Below are 25,401 nucleotides of genomic sequence, written 5' to 3' on the forward strand. Positions count from 1 at the left end.
AAGTCGCAATGGGCAAAGTGAAGATGGTTACTCATCGAATGATTTTCAACTGTGCTCTGATCAATGACTTCATACAACGTGCAAGCTATCACTCCTAGCGATGAACTCACAAAGGGGCTTTAAGACTTTCAGTCATCTGTTTTGGTTTCACAGACAGCAACTTTAGTGTTCTGGGATTTCAGCGTTCCTGTTGCTTTGTTTCAAATCTGTTTCCATGGGAAATTCGTGGATAAACAGATTAGATGCTCCCTTTACAGCAGCAAGCAATACACTGACAAAATTAGAAAGTACTTGGTGGACATAGCAGAGCACTTCACAGCTAAAGAGACACTTCAGGAGGCAGCAAAGACCAAAACAGACCTAAAAGCTCAAGCTACAGAGTATGAATTTAGATTTCTTAGGAAGCCAAAGTGTCAACTCCAAATGAATTGCTAGTATTTACATCATAACCGCTTTTTTATTAATCATATGTTGGTGCTTAATATGTGCGGCACTGCCCAAAACAGGCCGAGAATCCGAGCTAGTCTGTAAATAAGGGCCACACCAAAAGTAGCTTAACAGTGTAGCTACAAGCGTGCGCCGCCTCATCTCAAATTTTTCTGGGAATCAAAAGCCTCACCAGCAAGAAAAGAGTGCAGCACGGCACTCATCTGTCCCAGAAGACAGACACAAAACAGTTACTTCATTTACTATTAATTTGTTTCACGCTAAATCCTTTAAGACTATATTAACGTGTCTGTCTTCTTCAGCAGAGTCCGCTGCAGTTCGCTCCTTCGCTCTGTGGCAGCAGCAGAAACAGCCTCTGATATAAATTATTTTTAACACAGGCCTAAAAATAACCTCAGGAAAAGTGCGCCGGACACAAAGGCTCGATGATTTGAGGAGGGGGGAAAAGACATTTTCAGAGATCTTTATATTTCAGCCTAAGGAGCTAGCCAGACCCTACCACCATCCACCACCCCCAAGTCGCCTGATTGGTTATTAATGACATCATCTCCAGGACCAACCCTCTCCTCAGCTCAACAATGTCATCAGTGCCGAAGCATCTCAGTGATGTAATGCAGGGAAGGCCATAGCAAACAGTCAAGTAGAACCCCTTTCCTCTTTCCTTGCCTAACTCCTTTCTCCCATTTCTTCTTTCTCATTCCCCTTTCCAGCTTCACTATTTGATCACTCCATTTCAGCTCATCGGCTTTAGCCAGATAACATCTTTTCCCACCTGTTTATTAGTGCTTAAATACAGGACACGGAGATTTGCAGTTAAGCCCAGAGCAATTAAGAGATTTTAAACGGCTGCTAAAAAGACAAGGAACAATGACAGAAGCATTTACACTTCCTAATCCTGTCTGTGTCCCGCAGCTGTAATTAAAATATGGATCAAAGATCATGCCAGTTTTATTCCAGCTGAGTGTGAGTAAAGACTTTAAAAAAAACCCAGGTGTGCATTATGTCATTAGATCCTAGTTATAGCCTCTGTAAATACAAAGCATGAGACTAGTCTGTACTCTTAGATGAATGGACACAGTGCTATAATGTTATGTAGTGAACTTTAAATCAAATCTAAGTAACCTAAACTGGCACATACTGTAAGTACGTGCAAATGTGCAGTCAGCTATCCGAGTGTTATGTCACTTTGTCCCCATTTGATTTTTTTCAGACTATTCCTTCTTTTTGGCTTGACTTCACATCTGTTTTTTTAATCACAATTTGTGAGAGTGTTTGTATGTGTGTACGTGTGTCCTGGGCAAACATCCAGAACTCAAGCAGATTAGTGAGGGGACTCTACCCTGATCAAAGCAGCGCAGAATCCAGCTTACTGGGGCATACTGTGTAACACATAACCCCCATGGAAGTGATACTGTACATACTGCAGGCTCACGGACCACCGATTGCAAAGCACTAAAGATGTTTAAATGGATCAGTTGATATTTTTTTTCTTTTTTGTATGTGTCCTTCCGATCATCATGACAGATTTCATCAGAAAAAAAGCTGAAGTTGAACTCTAAGTGTAGCCATCAAGTGTGAAGCATGCAGCTGTCAGCTGTGCCTTAGAAATTGTACTCGAAATAGTCCAAAGAGTCCAAAGTCCAAAATTTCCTCTGGTGACACGGATACATCTTTGATTCTGAGATTACAACAACATAATTCCAAATCCCAAAAATACAGAACAACATTTTCTGGATTTGCAAAAGCTTAAGTCATTTAATTTCATAAGCCTGACAGAGAGTAATACTGAAAAAAAAAAAAAAAAAAAAAAAAAATATATATATATATATATATATATATATATATATATTTTTTTTTTTTTTTTTTTTTTTTTTTTTAAATTTTATTTTTTTTTTTTTAAGGTTTCATGATGTGTGCACATCCAGGCAAACATTTGTTTGGGGTTTTTCTTTGGTTCCTGAGTAAAAACACAATGTGTTGCTAAAAAAGAGGAAGACCTGCAAACTTCTTGAATGAGGCCTGAGGAAGATTCTTTGGATCAAATGTTCCTTTTGTATAACTGTTTTAAAATGACATTATTCCTTGGAGCCAAATAATGTGCAGATCTTTTGTTTCAAGTCTGAACATGCAAATATAGAGCCACTGGCAACACTGTTGTGGAGCTGTGACCCCACCCTGCAACTCAACAAGCACTGAGCAGCTGTTTTCTTGGGGAAATGGCTATGACAACCTCACTGTTCCCCACCTGCCCAGCAATAAAATGCACAACAACCATCTGGGGAAGATAGAGGAACATTTAGTGGCTAAACTGCCAGAAATTGCTCTAGGTTGCAGGATGCAATTATCAATGAAGAAATCTCTAGAGACTTAGAACAGCTTCTGGGAAGCTTGAACTTTCCTGTATATGAGTTTTTAATAGGGTTCAGTCTGCCAACTTTATTGTCCTAGTTTTTGCTCGATTTTGCTAGTTAAGTTCAGAAAATGTTTTAGACTTCCAAAATGAAATGTTCTCTACATCGAACCTTTATTTTTATCTAAAAATAGTGTGAAATAAAGTAAAATGGAATTTTTAGAGAAATATATATTAAATAGATCCTGGATACAAGCATGCCCAGTTGCATTTTGAGGGGCATTTCTCATAATATTTGTCATTAAAATCTCCTACACTGCAGCTATTAATGCAAAAAATCTACTGATTATTCCGTTATGAACGTCAACCTCCCTTACAACCCTGATGTTCAGTTGTTGACATAAGGTTGCACATCTGCATGGTGACATGATCATTGGTTTGCTCTAACTGGGGCCACTGATACTAAGTAAGACATGCATTATGAATGCACTCCCAGTAAATTCAGATTGAGATCGCGACTGTAATTAAGTCGTTCTGCTGCTCCAGAGAGAGTCCTCAATCAAACTGCCTGAGCTGAGCATTGAGAGGCCAAATGGGATGCGGTTAATAATAAAAGTGTTCCACAACCATGGCAGGCATCTGTCAGACTGTGCAGACACTTAGGAACTTTTGCTTTAATTCACACAAAGCCAAATATGAATTGATCGCTCAGCATGTGAACGAGGGATGTGAGGCACAAGCCTCCTTTTCAAAGGCTTGTTTCGTTATTGGTGTTCCGCTGGCTGAACAGGCAGCGTGCCGGGTTTCAACACAAAATGTACATTCTGGGACGATTGTTTTTGTGATGCCTCTGCGGCTTACCACCATCATCAACTAGCTAATGGCTTTTGCATGTGCCTTGCCGCTCATTGGCTCCAGTTGTCTCAGATCTTGGAGAGCTGAAATGAAGCAGGGCATTGTTGTGCTGCTGCCGGGGAAGGATGCACATGCTTGTGAAAGGAAACCTGGACGGGAAGGAAACTTCGAAACAAAGTGCTAAGAAAATGGTGATAAAAGGCGCAAGGAGAGAGTTGCTGTGTGGGTGAACGTGTGTGTGTGTGTGTGTGTGTGTGTAAAGATGCAGTTTTTAGCTCTTCCGGCCTTTTATATAAACTAATGGAAATGCTCTGAGGAATGTTCTTGGCCTTGGATTTTAGGTAAAAGCAGATTGGGATCTTGAGTGAATGGAAAATCCAAGAAAACCAACAGCTAGCCATATTTTCCACCATAGCTTTTAAGGAGAATGTAATAATAGGCTGGTAGACCCTGTGACTGCTCTATATTGCGGAGATGGTGAGTAAAGATGAGCTTCAGAATACACAGGCACTCATCTTGAGCTTTTGAACTTAAAAAGTCAAACCAGAGCCTTCCCACTACTTGGCAAGCTAAAATTGAAGCATACCTAAAGGCTATTGTGATTTTCAGCAATAAAGATGGAAAAATATTACTAAAATATTCTCACCCTAGGGAAAGCAGCTGCTTTTATTAAAAGTAATAATATTATAGAGTTCATTCAGGGCACTGAGGTGGAGTAGAAAGGTATAATACTTACTCAGACATTGAAAATGTCAAGTTTTACAAGATGGCTTTTATTACTCTGAGGGGAGCCTGGGGTGGAATAGCTCACTGGCAGAGCTTGGTCCAGGAAATATGGAGGGAACTGAAAATGTTCTTATACAAAGAGCCTTTGGAAATATTGTATGTATCAGTATTGTTAACAGATCCCAAGACCAAACGCAACAACAAATAGATTTCACTAATGCTCATTTAGCCTACTTGGCCAAAGTCTTACTTATTAATCCCTATCTTGCACTTCTTGTTTTGTCTATAAAATCTTCACTAGAAGAAACTAACTGTACAAGCTGCGGTGGCTGACATGCTCTCTGTTAGGGCGAATGTGGGCTCTTATTGCTATTGATACAAGCAAGCTCACTAAAGCGTCAGCTGAAACCTATCCCCGACAAATGCACCATTTACTCCTGTTTGCTAAAAGTGACATTTATAAAAAGCTAAAATAAGAATGAAAAGGCTTTGAGGATGAATGCCGCAGAGATGCTAAGCATGTTTAGAGGACTGACTGCTGCAACTACAAACTGACTGTTGCTGGTTTTGGTGTTTTCATGGGATTTGTTTCGAAAGAACAACAACTCACAAAGCAGCAGCTCGGGGATGACGTCACACGGGTTTTTTTTCTTTCTTTTTTCTTTTTTTAATTTACATTTCAATACAAAACACTGTGAAGTTGCTGGTATGATTGGACAAAAAGACATAGGATTTACAACAGTAACTGCTGCCACATTGTTTGCCATCCATTAGTCAAGATTTCCAAACTTTGACTTAGTAAATCAAACGTTTGCCACACCTAACTCAATTGAAATTGAAATTTAGCTCTGCTAAACAGGAAACAAGCATCAATCAGGAAACAGGCTCATTCTATTGGCCAGCATTAGCTATTTACAAATCTTTCGGTGATCACATTGACAATGGCTGACAAGTGAACATTTAAGAGTAAAGAAGAGAAAGTGAGTATTGATGTTGCATACATACAAATATGTATCACAGTATTGGATATGATGACAAGACAACTAGAGAAAAACAAAGGTGTCCACTACAGCACATCACAAGGAAAGGATGTTAAAGAAAGAGCATCTCCAGAATCGAGATTCCTGCTCTGAGGAAGAAGTATGTCTGGTTTAAGCTTAATGGCAGTGACATATACATCAAAAACTTGTGAGATATTCGAGTGTCACCTAAATTGGTCGACCCACCAATGAACAAACTAATGTTGCCACACGAGCGTGGAAAACAGTTGGTTAGATACAAACAGAAAACAGCCACAAAACTGGCTATGCTTAGTACGTGTGACAAAATCTGTCCTGAAATGCAATGTGGATTTAAAGTTAAGCAGTGTCACGCTTGTATAATCCTTCTACTACTTAAATAAAGTCCTCAGAGTATACGGACTTGATTCTGTGCCTTCACGTAGCCAGACACAGTGAAAAATAGAAACTCGCTCAACTCTCTCTGCACAACTGTCCTTACTTTTTGACTGGAATGCTTTTATTTGATACTGCCGGGCCTCTTTCCAGTATTTACATGGTGCCGCCTATTTATCAGTCAAGAGCAGGATGGAGTTCTTCAAACAGACCATGTCCAGATAGAGGACAGGTTTCCTCAAAACTTCCAGCTCCAGAGCTCACTTAGCCACTGTTCTTAGAATATCCCAGCTTAACAAAAACATCCTGTGTGTCACAGGCTTTACCGAATATATTTACAGAGATTGGCGCTTCGTAATGTGGACCATAGCTAAACGAAAGTGCACCGAGTTTGTCAGGCAGAGGGGTAATTATAAAATCGTGCCACCATAATGGCGTCATTAGTGAGCAGTCAATTGGGTCAATGGAAAACAATAGAAAGCCAACATCTGAGGGACAAGGGCAAGACACTGCAAGTTGTTAAACAGGGTGGTGGACAGAAGTCTCATCCATATTTATTAGGATTAGGCAGCTTTAAAACTCAAATTCATACTTTCCTTAAAAAAACGCTTTATGAGGACAGAAAACCTTGAATGCTTTATATGCTTTTAAAGAGTGAGAATGATGTTAGCGAATAAAGTCTGACAAACCTTACACTCTAGGGCATTTGTAGGTTGCCAATTAGAGACAAAATTCTAATTATCAGTACATTTTTTGCATTTCATCTATTTCTGACATAAGTTTGGTCCCAAGGTTAATTCGCACGGAGACCAGACCCTGTAGATAAAAACATACAACTCCTTTTCATGTGTACACAAAGCATGCTTGGTACTGAACAGAAGGAGAAAAAAAACCCGGGGATGTTCTTGTGTGTTGTGGGAGGCACTATGTCAAACCAAGTGACTAACAGAGGAGATGGATGGGACAGGCGTAGGTGTTTACATTGGGAGAAAAGGGCATTTAACAGCAACTGTCGGCGGCACTGTGTCCCACCTCTATCTACCCCCTTCTCGTTGTTGCCAAAGGAAGAGGATGTTCAACAAAATGGCTTCACTGAGTGAATGGTAAGCCCTGCGTCTCTTCAGCTGTCCCCATCGAGTTAAGGCAAATAAGCCAGCCTTAAAAAAAAGAAGCAAAACCTGTATTTACCAGTTGCCAGGTGTTTTATAGCTGCCCTCTTACTCTAAGCCCAATTTGATCTAAGATCCTCCCTGCATGTAGACTCACAGTACATACGAACTTAGTTTTCTATCTTGGCAAAGTCTCCGTTAGCTCCACAAGCATCTGACGTCACTACAAGTCTATTATTTCCCTCTGTGGATAATCCCTGGCATAGAAGCCGCCCACATAAGTGACCTCTACCATTGCCCATAGCGCCGCAATAACAGACTGAGAAGATATTTGCCATACCACTCCTGTTTTCTCTGTGTGGTCACATCTCAAGATTTTTATTTGTGGCTTAACTATGCATCTCTCTAAAGCTTTAGAAATGTTATAAGGCTAAAAACCATCAAGCCAGACCTATTATAATATCAAAGAGTGTAAAGAAATGAGGAAAAAAAACTTAAAAGGCTGGTGTTAATGAATCATTGTTAGGCGAACTACACATTGCTGCCTTATTAAATCATTTTCTGCTGGTTTGTCACATTTCTCTATTAAAATGTTGCCATTACCAGCCGCCTTTTACTTGTGACTAAGAGGAATGCATAAAAAATGACATATCTTCTGGCGCTTTAAAGAACGGCAAGATAAGGTGTTTTTATACTATCTTACAGCTACTGCAGGAATTAAAAAAAAAAGAAGAAGAAAGATTTTCAAAGAGCACCTTTAACTATTCTACTGAAAATTATTTGGCTTACAATGAGGTTAATTTACAACAAGTAGAAGTCAATTAACATGACAGAGATTCTGTGTGATAACACCTTCTTATAATCCCCACCTCTATTAGACTCAAGATGTTTTGGCCATAAGGACAGCTTCTGGTCTAAGCTGCTGAACTGATAGAAAATCTTCCTGCAAGATGAGATATGTTACTCGCAGCTAATTGAGAATGTAATCTGCCTCAGTCAAAGTCTTAAAGCATAATGACTAAAATAAAAAAAGTTTTATACTGTGGATGTTACACGAGCAGTGGACACAGTCCCAGAGAAATGAAGCTTTCTATCAACTTTAATACCAAGAATTAGATTGAGATTAGCTTGGTTTGAATAACAAAAACTAGAACATTTAGCTCTAAAGGGTCAATCCAAATTATATACACGTACATTGTATCATCAGGATGGCCTGGTGTAACATCTGTCAAGTTAACAACAACCACCTCCGGTGCTGTTGGCCAGCCGTGTGCTGGAGGAAAGTGCGCTACTGTTGGTCAAAGACAAAAGAACAGGAGATGGGAAGGTGTGTTCTTAGGCAGCGAGAGAGAAGGAAAGGAAGGAATGTGGAAGTGAGAGCAGGGCCTTTAAATTTAGGGACCATGACTGGTAAAGAGAGAGGGCTGGCTGATAACAAAGAGACAGGCTGAAGTGCAGGATGCTGGGATTGAAAACGCTAAAATATTCGCTGGGAGTGACCAGGATGGACAAAATAAGAAACAAAGTTAGAAAAGCAAGGCTGAGATGGCTTGGACATGTGCAGAGAAGAGACAGTGGATATATTAGATAAGAGATGTCAAAGATGGTGTTGTCAGGGAGGAGAAAAAGAGGAAGACCACAGCGGAGGTTCATGGAGGACATGCAGAGGGTTGGTTGAGACAGAAGAAGATGCTAGGGATAGGGGGGGATTGAGGCAGATGATCTGCTGTGATGAGCTCTAACAGTAACAAGTCGAAAGATGAACAAGAACAAAATATGTCAATTTAAAATTTGAGGTTTAAGCATAGACTACTTTTCTAATGGCCAGCATGGGGCAACTCCAAGTTATACAAAGAAGTCTGTAAATAAGTCTACAAGAAAGCGCCTCTAACGATCACTTGCTTTGTGATCTTATTAAGAATTTCTTGAGTTAATGGTCTCAACCCTAGTTTACTGACTCTTTTAATTCTTGTTGTAATTATGATGTAAATTTAGCAAATTATAGTCAAATTCACAGTCAAATAGATGATAAAGGAAAGTATGTGTTAGACTGGGGTTTCTCTGTGATTGACTTAAGTGTAAGGATGTCGTGTTCTTGACCTCTGAGTTATAATGTCATAATAACATGTGGTTTCAAAAACCCAAGATGGCTACAAGGTTTCACTTTCACCTGGGAATTTTTAATCTGACAACAAAAAAGTCAGCAAGTCACAAGTTTGACTTGGGTTACTAAATAAAACTCTCCATTTCTCTATTTCTTAGAGTGAACAACTGCAGCTCCCTGTCCATAAAAATATCCCCCATGTGACCAGATCACAATGAGGTCTAAAGTTTAGAAAAATATGCATTAGCACCATTTCTACTCTCTTTCACGATCATTCTTTCTTTTTCACCAACACTTTGGTGATCTCCACTACGTGGGTGTGTTTCTATCGCATCCATAACTCACCCACCAATGGGAGCTAGAATGAAAGCTCTCTAATGAGTTTTGATCAAACCTTGAAGCTCAATGAGACGTGGCGTGAGCTGGCTTGAGGCCCAGCGAAGGATGACAGTGCAGAGAAACACCTGGTTAGGCCTCTCACCCCATCCACCCCCACTGGCCTCACTGCTGCTTGGCCACATGCCGCTGGCCCAGGTGTGTTTCCCCCTAGCTCATGGAAGCCGTCAAACTTTACTTCCCCAGATTTGAATCAGCTAATACATTTGGTCAGGTTAATACCTGATCTCCTGTAGAGATTCAGATCTGCAGTGTTATGTCTGGATACTGATGTAACAGACTAGTCCAGCCAAGTAATCAAGTGCTCGTGTCCTAACCTTAGTCTCTCTTAATGATATTTGACAAATGGAGGCATACGGTCAGGAGCTACTGTGTGCCTTTGCTTGTAAAAACACTGCCAAAATCACTGCACCTCATATGCTATCACTTAGACGAATAGCTTGGTAGAATTATACTGGCAGCCAAACCCCTGCCTTCCCGTTAATAACGGTTTCCTCTGGTCTTGTGAGAAACTGACAACTTGCTACATCAGCAAAGCGGCGATAAAAACTTGTGAGAGACAGTCTAACGTTGTGAAAGTGCCAAAACGAGCGATGAAAGATGAGGTTTAGGGGCACTGTAAAGGGGTGCGAGTGTGCGAGCTCATTTGTCTCTCTGACCCGTTTACCTTCCCCGCCTGCGGACTGAGGGAAGCTGATGTATTTATTAGTGAGAGACAAAACAAATCACACCCATCACTAAACATCTGAGTGGTAAAAAGTAGATGATGGAACTTAAAGGACCAATATGGCTTAGGGATTAAATACAAAGCACAACTGAGGGTTTCTTTATCTGTCAAAAACAACAACAAAAGAAGAAGAACTTCTGATTAGTTATCGTGTGACTTTATGGTAATAAAAATAGAGATTACACAGTTGCATGTGAAAATCTGTGAAATTAACTCTCATTTTTTTCCCCATTTGCCTAGGATTGGGCAGACCAGTCTTTTCCAGATGCAAATCTACTCAGCAGTGGAAAAAAGTTAATGCAATTCCCACAGTGCTGAAGAGATCCAGACAGGAAAATATAGGCCTGTTAAGACAGTAAAATGCTTCAAATTCGACTCAACTTTAAGATTAGTGACAAACTGTAAAAAGTAGTAGTTCACCGTTTTCCCTAGTTAATACATCTACTGTATGTAGTGTGAAGAGCACAGCAACTTAAAGGTCGCAAGATATATACTGATGTTCCCTTTGAGAGGAGAGAAGCAGCAGCATGGGAAATGTTGCGATCCGCTTGACGTGACCAAACAGCATCACAAAATCTGCACTAAAGCTGATCCCCAAACAGCCACTTTGATGATACAGATTAAATTTCTGTGTGATCTCAAAAGGCAGATGAATTTTAGAAGATTAAGAAAACTTGTTAGTTTATTCCAAGTTCTGATCCCAGACAATTAATGTAACTGATAGTTTGTGCAAGGGATGTGTTTTATAAGAGGGACAGCGCTGTTTTTCCAAGTTCACCCTCTCATGGTTTGACCCTCACCACTCTTCTCCCTCCAACAGCTTAATTAGACACAGCCACACACACATTAGATGGTCTCCCCCTTTTCTCTCTCTTTTTTTTGCTTCACACACTGAATGGTTGGCTGCGGTTCAAGGCACAGCAAAAAAAAGAAAAGAAAACAGCTATGGAAAACAAGCAGCTTTCGGAGCCAGGGGAAACCATCAGCAGGCAGCACACACACACACACACACACACACACACACACACACACACACACACACACACACACACACACACACACACACACATCAAGAACACCATAGTGAATGCAACTCCAAAAAGCTGTCTGGAAATTTAAATGACACTGCATGCAACAGTAACAGCGTGCCATCTTCTCTCACAGTGCAGGGATGTCTGCCTTACAGTGCACCAATCTGAATCTATGGATGGAAAAACTGATGAAGATGGGAGTTTATAGTCCCGTGAGCGTTTATGTATCGGTGTAAGAGAGGCGTGTGCTCTTGTGCAAGATGTAGCTACTCACCTTTTCTTTCTGGTAGGCTGTGGTAAAGTATGTCCTGATAACCAAGTCTTTTTTTCTTCACACTCACCCAGAGTGACACAAACTAACACACTGCCTCAGTCCCAAAACTTTTTGCTCTCTCCCGGTAGATCTACACTTCCACTGATCCCTCCCTCCCTCCGTCTCTTGCTCTCTCCCTCTCTCTCTTTCTGTTAGACTTCCTGGGCTGCTGTTTATGCTCCAATCAGGCCTTCCAAGAAACTACCGCTGCCCCTCCGCCCACCTACTCTCTCTGAGCCAGCAGCGATTGTTTGGCAGGGGCTTGTCACATGTAGACGCCTGTCTATGTATGTGTGTGATCCCTCATGACTAAGGTTTTTTAACCTCTTGCCACTATCTGGAGCTGGGCTCTCCTCAGTCACGAGAAGAAGAGTTTGGGAGACGCAAACTATGAGCTAAAAGAGCGAAGGTGGAGGGAGGATAGGATAGGAAGGAAAATGCACAGTGGGGGCTGCCAGCTTCAGTCTTACTGAGACAAATACACTTTTTCAGGCATGGGTAAAAAGGGGGTTGGCTGTGTTGACTGAGAGCTGGGGGGCGTGTCTGGAACTTTCTCTCCAAATCCAACAGCTTGTTGTTATAAACCGCAATGAGGCTCAGCCCGTCACAGACCTCAAAGCTTGGTCTCCACAGCAAGTTCCCTTTACCATAGCCTGCCAAAGGTTTTCAGTGTACTGTATGCGCTCTCACGGTGCCAACCTCCAATTCACAGTTTCACTATAGCTGCCCAGCCCCATGCATCCCCAGCTCTTTCCAGCCTCTGAGTGAAATAAGAAAGAGTAGAGGTGTGATGTGTGTGTGTGTGTGTGTGTGTGTGGGGGGGGGGGGGGGGGGGGGTGCAGAGCAGTGAGGTGAAAGGTGATGTGTGGGAGGGGACAGGTTGACAGCAGCACACTGAGCTTTTGTTGGCGCTGTTAACAGTTCTATCATCACAAGATGGTAACACCATGCGGGGTGTGGAAGTCCTTAGACAACTCAGGCACCGCGCAAGCACTTCGACTTTGTACCTCTTATAATCTGCTATTAAGGTAAAACTTTGCACTGGAATAAAAAGAAAGCATTTCATTCAGAGGATAAACATTACGATTTCTGGATTATGAGACAAACATAGATGATCTAAACCACTTTGTATGATGGTAAAATGAAAAATCACAGCACTGCAATGGGGAAAATAATAAACCAAACTACCGTAAGTTTGGCAGATTAAAGCGGATTCTGCTCAGAGGTGTTTACATAGATCGTTTCAACAATAAGGCTACTGTAACTCCGCAATTTTCTTTCAAATACATTTGTTCCAGCTAGGCATGTGAGTCTTTTTAGAGTTCAGCCGCATGGGTAGATTGGGGGGTGTCTCTGTGCCAAGTCGAATTCAGGAAACATTCATCTTGTTGTTTAGTCTGGGCACCATGTGCTGGAGCAGGGAGCCTGCTCTCCTTCACGGACCCCTCCTCTTCTGAACACAAGCACAAAAACCCCCACGCTGACAGACATGATCCAGACAATCACAACTGCGGTTCATTGTTTAGGGGCTCAGATGCACAAAACAGCAAAACTTCAAAGCAGCAGTTAGTACAAAAACAGCATGAAAAGATCAAATGTGCTCAGTCACTCCCTCGGCAGCTCAGGTGTGCCGGCATGTAGGCTTTGTACGTCAGCATTTATTTCTCCTGCTTTTATCACATAATAAAGACAGAGAAAGAGCTTTTGACTCTGTGCACGATAACAGAAAGCAGGTGCAGTGATGTCTATACAGTGCCGTACTTGGATGGGTGTGTACACATATGTAACTGTATGCCCATGTACTCATGAACATGTTTCTGGACTTGTGTTGCCATAAGAAAGTGGAAATACTTCTTCCTTACTCTCTTCCTGCATGCACATTATAAACAGGGCCCACTCTGACTAATCCTCTAGCACTGAATCCTTCCAGTGCTGAAAAGACATTCAGAAAAATAGAAGTGGAAGCAAAATAAATCAAAACATTCGGGATTTAACGGCAAAGAAGCAGGTGAGGATTACACCTGAGGCTATTCAGCCTGGCGGCTCAGCCTGTGCCAGTCTGCCACCAAGGAGCCGAACCTGCAGTCACCCAGTGAATGAGCCACCTGTGTGCCTTGGAAGAGGCTGAACTCAGCCGTGCTCGTGTAAAGCAAAGAGAGTGAAATGACAAGCCGTTCGCTTTCAGCAGCACAAATTAAGATTCGGGAAAGGAGGCTCGCAAGCTAACTTTTTTTTCCTCTTTAGGCCAACGTGCTTAACAATCTAAAGATGAGTCACATGAAGAAAAAGAACTGGATACACTGTGTCACCTCCTTTTATCTGAAAAGGACAGCTTGTCATGTGACCTTTGCTTTAAGCCAGCTGATGCATTGCTGCTGGATGTGTTAAACAAGGCTGATACAAGGACTGCAATGTAATGCAAAAAACCAAAAAACATTTGAAACCTACTGGTGACACTGACATCTATGATTTTAATGTACTTTTTTTGTTTTTTCTCTTCTAACATTTAAGCAGCGTTAACAATGAATAAACTCTCAGCCTTTTTAATTGTTATTGATGTATTTAGCAACTGTTTTTCCATGAAGTTGAGTCTATAAGTGGCACAGATGGAACAGTCAGTATATAAACTAAAATAATACACCTGTTTATATCTGTTTTTACAGTCAGGGGTATTGTTGCTGAGTTCTTTTTACTTAAAAACTCTGAACTCAAAGTGACAGTTTTTGTTGGCTCTTATTTTTGGTTTTAGTTTGCAGGGCATCTTTCAAACTGATACAGAGCGCATAACAAAAACAGCAAAAAAAGGAGGCACCAAAGGCCTTGGCTGCCTTCCACCCAGATCCCACTCTACCCTGTGGACCGAGCTGCCTTTTACATATATTTAGCCTGAAATCATCTAAAGCCCCGTTGAGCTGCTGCTCTGTATTTTAAAGCCACTTTCATAATCTTCCACAGGGAGGCTTCAGAGCTGAGCTCATGGCAACAATGGAGCCACTGGACGAGTGTGATCTCTGAGTCAGCATCGGATACTCTGAGAGGAGTCTTATTGAAGTTTAGGCTCACTGCCCTTCAGGTTTGAGGGACTGTCTGAAGATGATGAGCTATCATTATGTAAACAATGCACAGTACCGTGCATCACAACCTGTGTTTAACCCATCACAAACACACATCTGAGCCTCCAGAGACCCTACCAGTCAAGCCCATAATTTGATGTAGCAGCCCGATGAATCTGCTGCCATTATGCATTTCCGGGGAGGAGATCTTAAACGGCTATTGATTAAATAAATTAATAAGAGCCTGAAATAATGAGAATGCGAAGTGAGAGGTGTGAGATCACAGCTTGGCCGGAGAAGTGAATGTGGCACTATGAGGCCAGTCTGATTGTCCTGTGGCCCACTGCAACAGTGACAGAAAGGAACAATGAGACATAACTCACCCAGGAAACATAGCACAAAGGGTCAGAGGGGTCACATGACTCTGTTTCTGTTTGTCTGTCCTTGAGTCACACGTGCATAAATGAATTAAAGTGGCAGCACCGGAAATTATATTCTACAGAGAGCATTATGTGCATCATTCTGTGGTGAAGACTGGCCAGCACTGATCTGTCAGAGTCAAAACTCAGAAGCAAAGAACAAGACAACCAGAGCGAGGCATCGAAGTCATTACAGATTAAGACAGGAAGCTACTTCAAAGTCAGCTAGCCTGCTAACGGTTTGAAAAACTGGCCTGTGATTTTAAGATCACAGCTCTGAATGTAAAACTGCACAGACATTTCAGTAAAGAAACTGGTTAATACAAAGTAAATTACATAAGTGGTTAATCAGGAAGTTTACAATTTTAGATTATTGAGAAGGGAGTGAGGGCAGCTATAATATATCTGTGGAGGTATGGAGATGTTCACGAGAGAGGCTAGCGAAAATTTTAACCTAAAGGTCGGAAGGAGCTTCACTGTGTGTTTGTGAATCTAGAGAAAACATATGATAGGGTGCCAAAAAAGAATCTGTGGTACTGTATGTGGACATGTATGACGACAGTGAGCCAGTGGTGAGGTGTACAGTAGGAGTGACAGATAGGATCATGGTATAGGTGGGACTATGCCAGGGATCAGCTCTGAACACCCTTCTTGTTTGCACTGGAGATGGACAGGTAGACAGATGAGATCAGGCAAGAGTCTCTGTGGACTGTGAGGTTCACAGATGACGTGGTGCGCTGTGAGAGCAGGGAGCAAGTGGAAAAGAGATGGAAGTATGCTCTGAAGAGAAGAGGAGTGAAAGTCAGGAGAAGAAGGTTGAGTAGTTTGGACACAAAGTTAGAGAGGCGAGGCTAGGATGGTTTGGACGTGCAGACGAAGAAGAGTGAATATATTGGACAAAGTATGTTGAACTGGGGCAGGAGGAAAAGATGGAGACCACAGAGAAGGTTCATGGATGTGAAGGAGGAAATGCCGAGGGTTGGTGTGGCAGAAGAGGATGCTAGGGATAGGATGAGACAGACGAAGTGTCATGGCACCTGGGTTGTTGACCCAGTGTTTGGGGTTTGGACTTTTTGTCATTGTTTAGTTTCTCGAGTCGGTTTCCATCTTTATTGTGAAAGTCTCTTGTCCTATGTGCGTTAGGTTTACTTTTGGTTACTCTGTTTCATTAGTTAGCCGTGTTCCCACCTGTTACCTATCCTGTTATTATCCTGTCTCTTTAAGAACTCAGTTGGTCTCTGTTTCCGGTCATGCTGTCGTAATTTCCTTGTGTGCATGCACTCTGTTTATTTCAATCGTTTATTAACCTAGCTCCAGTTAATAAAAACTGTGTCTTTCATTTGGGTCCTCTCTCTCCATTCCCAGACACCTGATCGTGACAGGAAGATCCTCTAAAGGGAGTAGCAGAAAGTAAGAGAAGACACAAGCAGTTCTCTCCTTCAGGAGCAAGCGTCAGAATGGCTTAAAAACTGCTTTACATGAGGAAAAAAAGAATCCAGAATAGAAAGAAAATCCATTTACAACCATGTGCAGTTGTAAAGAATTATGTTAATTTTTCACACCCTTTAAATCTTTACTGGTTGATACTCATAATGATAATGTCTTAGGTCTCAGCTTCTATCAGCATTAATATTGTAATTGTTAATATATCTTAAATCTTCTTTATATTATAAAAACAGCTCTTTCATCCCAACTTGGGAAAAAGATTAAATGCATGTTTTGGAAGTGGTTTCAATGTAACAGCTTGTAACGCCATAAAATACAGAAAAAAGGGTCCAATAAGAGCCGCCGGGCAAAGAATATGACTAAAAACCAAATTTTTTTTCAATTTAACAATTCACCCCATTTTCACCCGAGTCAAAGACTCCAGTGCTGTAGGGTGTAATTATGTGAGCAAAGTATTACAAATACAACACAAAGAGACATTCATGCATTAAAGTGATTAACCAAACTCTGATTCAACACACCCCTGCCAAGTTTCAGCTTCTTCTTTTTTTTGCTGATTCTCGGCTTGTGGGCCAGTATAACAGAATCCTTATGGCTCGCTTCAAGACAGATTTGAAAAACTGTGAACCCGCTGTTTAAATCTACAATAACTCACGGCAAACAGCTGGATCCTCACTTTGATATACAAACACGTGTTCTTTATCAACCAAGCTGTTCATGCTTTTAAAAAAAACTGTGAATAATCGTCTTTGCCTGACAAAACATTGGTATTTTGAAAGTGGACTTAGGGATGCTTTTAAAGTCCATGTTATGTTCAAATGTTAGGCAGTGTTCGACCTTGCATACAACTCTGACTTTCACACAGTGCAGCTCGTTGTTTTGGCTACTGCAGCAACATTTTGACTACTAAAGCGCAGCGTAAGTGAAGCATGAAGCAACTGTCAGAATGACATAAGGGACGCTCAAAGATAAGGTAATGCCATTACCCTCTGGTCCTCCACAGACATCCGCTTTGTATCAAATTGCTATACCCATGAACCAACAGGTCTTAGTGAAAGTCTGCAGATCTGTTGGCCAATATTGAACTATATATCTCCATGTGTGCTGTTCAATTTCCACTGATATTAATAATATATATATATATATATATATATATATATATATATACATATATATATATATATATACATATATACATATATATATATATACATATATATCTATATACATATATAGGGGTGCAACGATATTCGTATCGATATTGAACCGTTCGATACAGTGCTTTCGGTTCGGTATGCATATGTATTGAACAATACAACATTTGTAATTTATTTTATCAACTTTCCTTCTGACGATGCTGTCTGTGTTGAGCGCTCAGTGAATCTGTGTTCGACTACTCCGCCTAGGCTGCACTGTCGAGCGCAGATCCACTGAGCGCTCAACACAGACAGCATAGACAGAAGGAAGAGCGCAGGGCACCTCCCCCACCCTCATTCAGATCTGGCGTTTGGAATTATTTTGGTTTTCATGTGACGTATGACCCTGAAGGTAAGCAGTCATGGACTAAAGTAAAACAGTATGTTGGATGTGCCATGCAATGCTCAATTACATTGGTGTGAACTAGTGTGTTAGCGCAGTTAGCTCGTTAACGTGTTGGCCGTCTAGCCCCATGCACGGAGCGATCGGCGGTAGCTCGTTAACGGAGATTTGCCGTGTTGTGGCGTTAAGGTCATTTCAACGAGATTAACCTGAAAGCACTAGTGGGAACACAACGAATATGACTGCACATTTACGCCGACATCATCCCAGTGCAAAGACAAGTGGAAGCAGACAAAAAAAAGCAAGCATGCTACTAACTTTAGCCGAGTCATTTAGACAGCTGTTAGCACATGATTCTCCTTATGCTGCTGAGAATATAGCCCAGAAGAAGCGGATAGTATAGCTTTTATTTTGGAAAGAGCCATTTCTCTGTAATAAACTCTCTTTTCCAAAGATGAGTGATTCCTCAATCAGATACAGGGCTTGCAATATCGCTAGCCCGACGTCCCGGAGCTAGCGATTTTTTTCAGTCGGGCTACCAAAATCTAGCTCTTCCCTGCCCGTCGGGTTATTGTAGGAAAAACATATGTCAATGCTTTTGCATTCTTTCAGAAATGTAGCTGGGTAATTATGTCATTGGCATCGGTGAGCCACTGTCAATATGTGACATATTGAAGTCGCGTTTGAATTTGCGCTTGTTTTTTTGCTTTCACTTTGCAATCGTGCGAACTGTGTATAGAGAGCGACAGCACTGATCTGTGAGTGATGATAATTTGTGCACCAATTCCTCTGACATCGTCTTATTAATCGTTAGCTTACTATGCAAACATGACAAGTGAAATCTCCCGCAGCTTAAACATGTGAGAGGTTGATCGCGCAGAGAATCGCTGAGCTTATGTGAGTGCGTGTGTAAAAGCATTTCAGTTCTGCTGAGCCAAATAAGACAGGTCAGGGTGAAGAAGTGACAGCCAAAGAAAAGCTTACCACAAAACGGAGAAGTTATGACAAATCAGACTATAAGGCAAAAAGAAAGTGCAGCTTTATGGTTTCATGGACAAAAGAATTTCTGTGGCTGCAATATGACGAGCTAAATAACCAGGGCTGCACATAAGTGGTCCGCAGGTGCGCATTCACTGTCAAAATAAAAAACACGCACAAGGGTTAGGGTTAAATTTAAAAACTGTACTTTTGAGTTAAAATATATATTTATAATTTTAATAAATGACAAATTAAAAATGCATGAACATTTTTTTGTATCGAAAAAACATCGAACCGTGACACCAAAGTATCGAACCGAACCGTGAATTTTGTGTATCGTTGCACCCCTATACATACATATATATACACATACATATATATATATATATATATACATATATATATACGTATATACATATATATATACGTATATACATATATATATATACGTATATACATATATATATATACGTATATACATATATATATACACGTATATACATATACGTATATACATATATATACGTATATACATATACGTATATACATATAAGGGGTGCAACGATATTCGTATCGATATTGAACCGTTCGATACAGTGCTTTCGGTTCGGTACGCATATGTATCGAACAATACAAAATTTGTAATTTATTTTATCAACTTTCCTTCTGACGATGCTGTCTGTGTTGAACGCTCAGTGAATCTGCGTTCGACTACTCCGCCTAGGCTGCACTGTCAAGCGCAGATCCACTGAGCGCTCAACACAGACAGCATCGTCAGAAGGAAGAGCGCCGGGCAAGCTAGCGAGACAGAAGTTAAGCTCTCCTTGCAACATGGCAAATTGAACCTCCCCCACCCTCATTCAGATCTGGCGTTTGGAATTATTTTGGTTTTCATATCTAGCCCCACGCACGGGGCGATCAGGGGTAGCTCGTTAACGGAGATAACGACAACACACAGAGCGCCCTCTGACCCCGGAAGGACACACCGTCGCAGCGAGAGGGCGTCACCCGTCACTATGGCAACATAAACAAAACACAACTGTACAAACAGAACCCCGAACAGCCCTGACCCGCTACATTGCCCCCACCTAAGGGGTCAGTCGTCCCCGACGACCCCATTACCCCACACAAACTCCTGCAAATGTCCAGGTGCCTTCTTTTGGCGCACCGGCCGGTCACGACCAGCGGGGGGAAAAGTCACTCGGGTCAGAACATGGGGTGCCACCATCATCTCACTTCTGACACCAATGTGGCGAGCTCAGACAACGAGGAGACGGAGGTGTCGTTTGGTCTTGCTTCCCGTGAGCTAGCCAGGGAGCACAGCCGTTTATTGACATCTGCAGAAGAACACTGCCGCTAGCTAACTGCTCAGTGCGGCAACCGCACAGCAACAACAACAACACACAAGGCGCCCTCTGACCCCGGAAGGACACACCGTCGCAGCGAGAGGGCGTCACCCGTCACTATGGCAACATAAACAAAACATAACTGTACAAACAGAACCCCGAACAGCCCTGACCCGCTACAATATGCTGCTGAGAATATAGCCCAGAAGAAGCGTATAGTATAGCTTTTATTTTGGAAAGAGCCATTTCTCTGTAATAAACTCTCTTTTCAAAGATGAGTGATTCCTCAATCAGACACAGGGCTCGCAAAATCGCTAGCCCGACGTCCCGGGGCTAACGATCTTTCCAGTCGGGCTACCCACTCTAGCGGACAAAAACAGTGCTTTGCAACTTCTTATCTGGTGCGCGTCTTTTATTTTGACAGCGAATGCGCACATGCGGACCACTTATGTGCACCCGTGTAAATAACATAATGTTCTGCCGGGTGTATTGTTGGTTTTCTCTCGATTTCTGAGTCAACAAGCGCCTTTGTTACTGGGACCAGTCATTTTAAGAAAAGCCCCCATTAGAACCCATGAGAAATGCAAGAAATGCATTATTGCTCAGTCTGCAATATCTTTCCCAGAACAAACACCAATTGCAAATAACATACTAAAAATAAACCTGAAAAATCTGTTTAGAACAGCGTACTATGTTGCAAAGAGTGAACTACCACTGGCAAAATTTAGCAGTCTTTGCAAAATTCAAAAAGCAAATGGCCTAGATCTTGGTTCCACTTGTCTCTTACCCGTGACTTCAGTGGAAATTTCAAATTCAGGATCTGACACAGACTGATTCATGTCCTACACAGTTCTTACAAGTTCATAGAAATTTCTGTTCAATTAGAACCAAGTATTTGAGTTGATGATTGTAATTTTTATACAATGTTGTAATTTGTTTTTGTTTTGATTAATGTTTTGTTTCCTTTACAATATTATACTTTAATGTATAATATTGTAAAGGAAACAAAACATCAATCAAAAAATTGCTCTCTTTTTTATTCGGGCTACTTACATTTATTTTGGGCTACCAAAAACTGAAGAGTCCCTGCCCAAAGGGCTACCAGGGATTTTGAAATTTTGAGAGCCCTGAGATATATTTATTTTTTAAATTACTTTTGTTTCAGCAACATTAAATTTAAAAACTGTACTTTTGAGTTAAAATATATATTTATAATTTTAATAAATGACAAATTAAAAAGGCATGAACATTTTTTTTGTATCGAAAAAATATCGATTTGTGTATCGTTACACCCCTTATATATATATATATATATATATTTTTTTTTTAACAGAAGCTAATGCAGAAACTGTTTCTGTTAATCAAAAATCGAGCAGAGCAGTACCATGTCCTTTGCTCGGAGCACATGTAGCAGTGTACGCAGCACAGCTGAGTAAATAGTGGCATCTGTGGTACAGTCCTTGCTAGTTTGCAGAAATTACATTGCTGGAGATTAGGGCTACACGATTATGGCCAAAATGATCATCTCGATAACCATATCAGATCTCAGATTAGTCACAGATTTTAGTGGGAAAAGACGATTTTTATCGCACTTTCAGAACACTGCTTTCTACGGAGCCCCTCTGATGACATAGTCCAAAAAATAAATAAATTGTGGCCACAAAACACTACTTCGTGCCCTCGAAATAGTATAACATGCCCACGAAATACTTATTTGTGGCACATCATATTGATACAATTCCTGGACAGTTGCGTAGAACCATAGGCATAAGAGTAGGCTAAACCATGGACAGAGACAGTATGATTGAGTTTTATTTTACGGTTGGGAATGAGCTACAAATGCATTTAGAAAAGCCTGGCAATGCAAGGAACCATTATTACGGAGAGACATTTAAACAGAATATTGAGAGCCCAGTTGCTTTATAGACGCAAGTAGGATAGATTTTATTGTCAACCAACTGCAAGGGCCTGGGAAGGATCACGGTTATCGGTCAAGTGTTTCGTGCCCACAAATTAGCATTTCGTGCCCACGAAATACTATTTCGAGGGCACGTTATACCCATTTCGTGCCCACGAAGTAGTATTTTGTGGCCACAATTTATTTATTTTTTGGACCATGTCATCAGAGGGGCTCCGTAGCTTTCACATCTCCACATCTGTGCAAATCCAAATTCAAATTCAAATTTTATTTGTCACGTACACAGTCATACACAGTACGATATGTAGTGAAATGCTTGGACAACTGCTCGTGACCTAAAGAAAACAAAAAAGGAAAAGGCTATGAATAAGATAGGAAATAAATATGAAAAATTAAAAAGGGTAAATTTAACTAGGAAGGAATAAAATATAAATTAAGGTTAAAAATGAAATAACTGTACAACACAAATTAGAAATCCGTGTTAGCAAAGGAAGCAATCTGCAGCAAGGTGCAAAGACCAAAGAGACCAAAAAATTCATTTGGTGACTCCAAGCTATTGTCAGAATGGTATCAAGTGTTTTCCTGATTCTCGTATTTTGACAACCTTATATAGTATATTAACACAACACACTGCCAAGTTATGGGAAACAAATCTTTACATAAACACTTCCTAAAAGCTCTGAACCGAAATTCCATCATGGGAAATATGTCAGAATTTAAACTTCCTAAAAACTGGTATCTAACACCAAAACTCTGGTAAGGTTTGGGTCTGAACTTTGCAAAGACACAACAAAAATGTCCCAGTTAACAGGTGAGTTCACTTGACATCAATCAGCTTATTAACCCGAGGCATGCAGGTTTACAAAGCGAAAGAAATCTGAGACTAACCTGTGAACAAAGAGGTGAGAGACAGACAAAAGGCGATGACTGATGGAAATGCTGGGCCACCAGCTGGGTTAGTCAGTCAGGTCAGGCTCTCTTCCTCTCCCACCCGAGTCTACATCTGGCCATCCCTCCATCCCTGCCTCTCATACATTCTCTCTGTTACGTAACTCTTTCAAATCACAGCAAGTGCAGCCCAGGAAACAATAACAGTAAATGCATGTTTTTTGTTGTCACAGAAATGTGATTCCTAATCAGGTTTATTGAGTAATAAAAAGCATTTAGCTTAATTGAGTTTGCCCCATAAGTGCACTTTTGTGCCTTCTGGTGCGAGACACGAATTACAGACTTCATAAAATGCATTTATAATGTCCAAGAATAATGAGACTAAAATATTTATCAGATGTTTTATGTAATGTCACAATAAAAATGAACAAATAAGTATTCCCTATAAGCAAGGGCTTTAAAGCTAGCTGCATCGTTGCAGCAAAATATTTAACATGCAAAGCATGTCTGCAAGGAATTTAGAGATAAAGCAGCCCTAAAGATATAAGTAATTTGCCTATCCATAAAAGCACTCTTTCCTGGTACTCTGGAAAATGTTTCAACGATGAATAATTGATGATTGCTGGTTACGCATCACATTAACTGCTGGCTGTCTCACTGTGAACTGTGGGCCTCAATCAGCAACTTTGCATACCCTTGTTGACTTCCCATTTATGAGAACGCTCCCCGTCTGCCTGTCAAAGGATTTTATGGGATCACAAAACAGCAAACAAACGTGTTATGATGCAGCACTAAGAATTAATATTCTGCCTCCGAGAAGATAAAACGACAGCGCAGAGAAAACAAAAGAATTATTGCTTTCTCATCTCAACTGTGGCAGTTCTGCAGCTCCGTATGGTCACAGTGTGAAGATACATGATAAATCTGTCCACGTGCAAACGCACAAAGTGGAAACCAAACCGCTTTTGGTATGCTGACTTCACTTTTACTCCAACTTTACCACCACTTGCTTGTGATGAACAACTGGGAGCAGTCAAACACAGAAGAGGATGGTTTAATGCAACAGGGCTAGATGCACACACACACACACACACACACTGTGTGTACATCACCATCCAGGAACATGACACAAACCATCTTTCCTGACACTATACACCTGTGGATTTGTTTGTCTTGAAACTGTTGTTGTTCAAAGGCGGGTAAAAAGAGACGACTTCACACCAGAGTACTCCAAAACTTTCTTTGCATGCAAAAACACACTCTACTGCATTTCCAAAACAGTCACATCTGAATCCTGTCCTTGTTTCACTGCCAGTTGTATAACAGCACGATGGCTCCTGTTTGTCCTGCCTTACATTGTCTTTTTCGTCCAGTCTCTCTGGTCATAAGAAATCAAATCTTATATAACAGGGGATGTGAGATAAGGGTTTCTGATGCCTATCAAAGCCATCTACATTTTTCTGCTGGGCGGCTTGCAAAGCTGTTGGTCAGGACGGATCAAGACAAATGGCCACTCGGCTAGGCGTAATTCTAGGAGACAATCGTTGTCAGGAAGCAGCTTCAACAAATAATGGCTATGAACAATTGACTTGTGCAGAATGAAAAATAATCAGATTTAAAGTTTGCACTGAATCACTGAATGTTTAATTTGTTTCCACTTCTTAAACCCCTGACAACACATTAACCTTTTTTTGATTAGATTCCTGAACTGGAATGTCTTAGTTCGGAGTTTAGATAAAAATAAAATGTGAAATAATGTGGAGAAATCGACTGTCTCAGAATTCTTCCCAGTTTTCTGTGAAATATTAAACCTCCAGCTGTTCGCACCCGTTCAGCAGAAATCCCCTCATTCTCTGCCTGCAAGCTCAGGCTGAAATGCTGCGTCAGTCTCATGATAGCTTTAGCTGCCTAGCTGAAAACCACGCTTGCCTCACCAATGGCTTCATCACACAGCCACACTGTATTATTCCCTTTTTGTAAAAATCCCCAGATTTAAATGTGGGTGGGGGAGGAGCGCACTTGATCCCTTATTCAATGATTCTAGTGTTTAATACTGTAAGAATGTACCAAAGATGCTCAGAGGCACAGGGCTGCTGTCAAACCCATCTCAGCGTTTCATATTTACGGGGAAAGAAACTTGGCGAGAAGTGAAGTTTTTAGTCACACTGTAATTGAACAAGCTGTGCTAGCAGGGATAAAATGAATAAATGTCACATCATGCACTTTGACAAAACAGCATGGGAGAAGTGAAACTCTAGTGTGGGGAAAAATAAATCAAGTTCAACTTGAAATCCTATTAGCTGTACAGCTGAGGGCACTACTGTACATACCAGGAGCTACTGAGCAGCAGGAGTATGTGAAG

The 25,401-nt window shown here is 41.1% G+C and overlaps 1 protein-coding gene across 14 annotated transcripts in view; it reads right to left on the reverse strand.

Annotated features, from left to right (window-relative positions):
• The window catches only part of kiaa1217 (KIAA1217 ortholog), a 102,943-nt gene that overhangs the window by 61,964 nt on the left and 15,578 nt on the right, over nt 1–25,401 (reverse strand). The window contains exon 1 of one of the 14 annotated variants that reach the window (XM_026179760.1): nt 11,414–11,480. The exons of the other annotated variants lie outside the window; for them this stretch is intronic. The gene's annotated coding sequence lies outside the window, so the exon portion shown is untranslated. Of the gene's footprint in view, nt 1–11,413; nt 11,481–25,401 lie in introns of those variants that run through there. 14 annotated transcript variants of the gene reach the window in all.

This window comes from Astatotilapia calliptera, chromosome 9 (genome assembly GCF_900246225.1).
Source record: "Astatotilapia calliptera chromosome 9, fAstCal1.2, whole genome shotgun sequence".
Lineage (NCBI taxonomy): Eukaryota > Metazoa > Chordata > Actinopteri > Cichliformes > Cichlidae > Astatotilapia > Astatotilapia calliptera.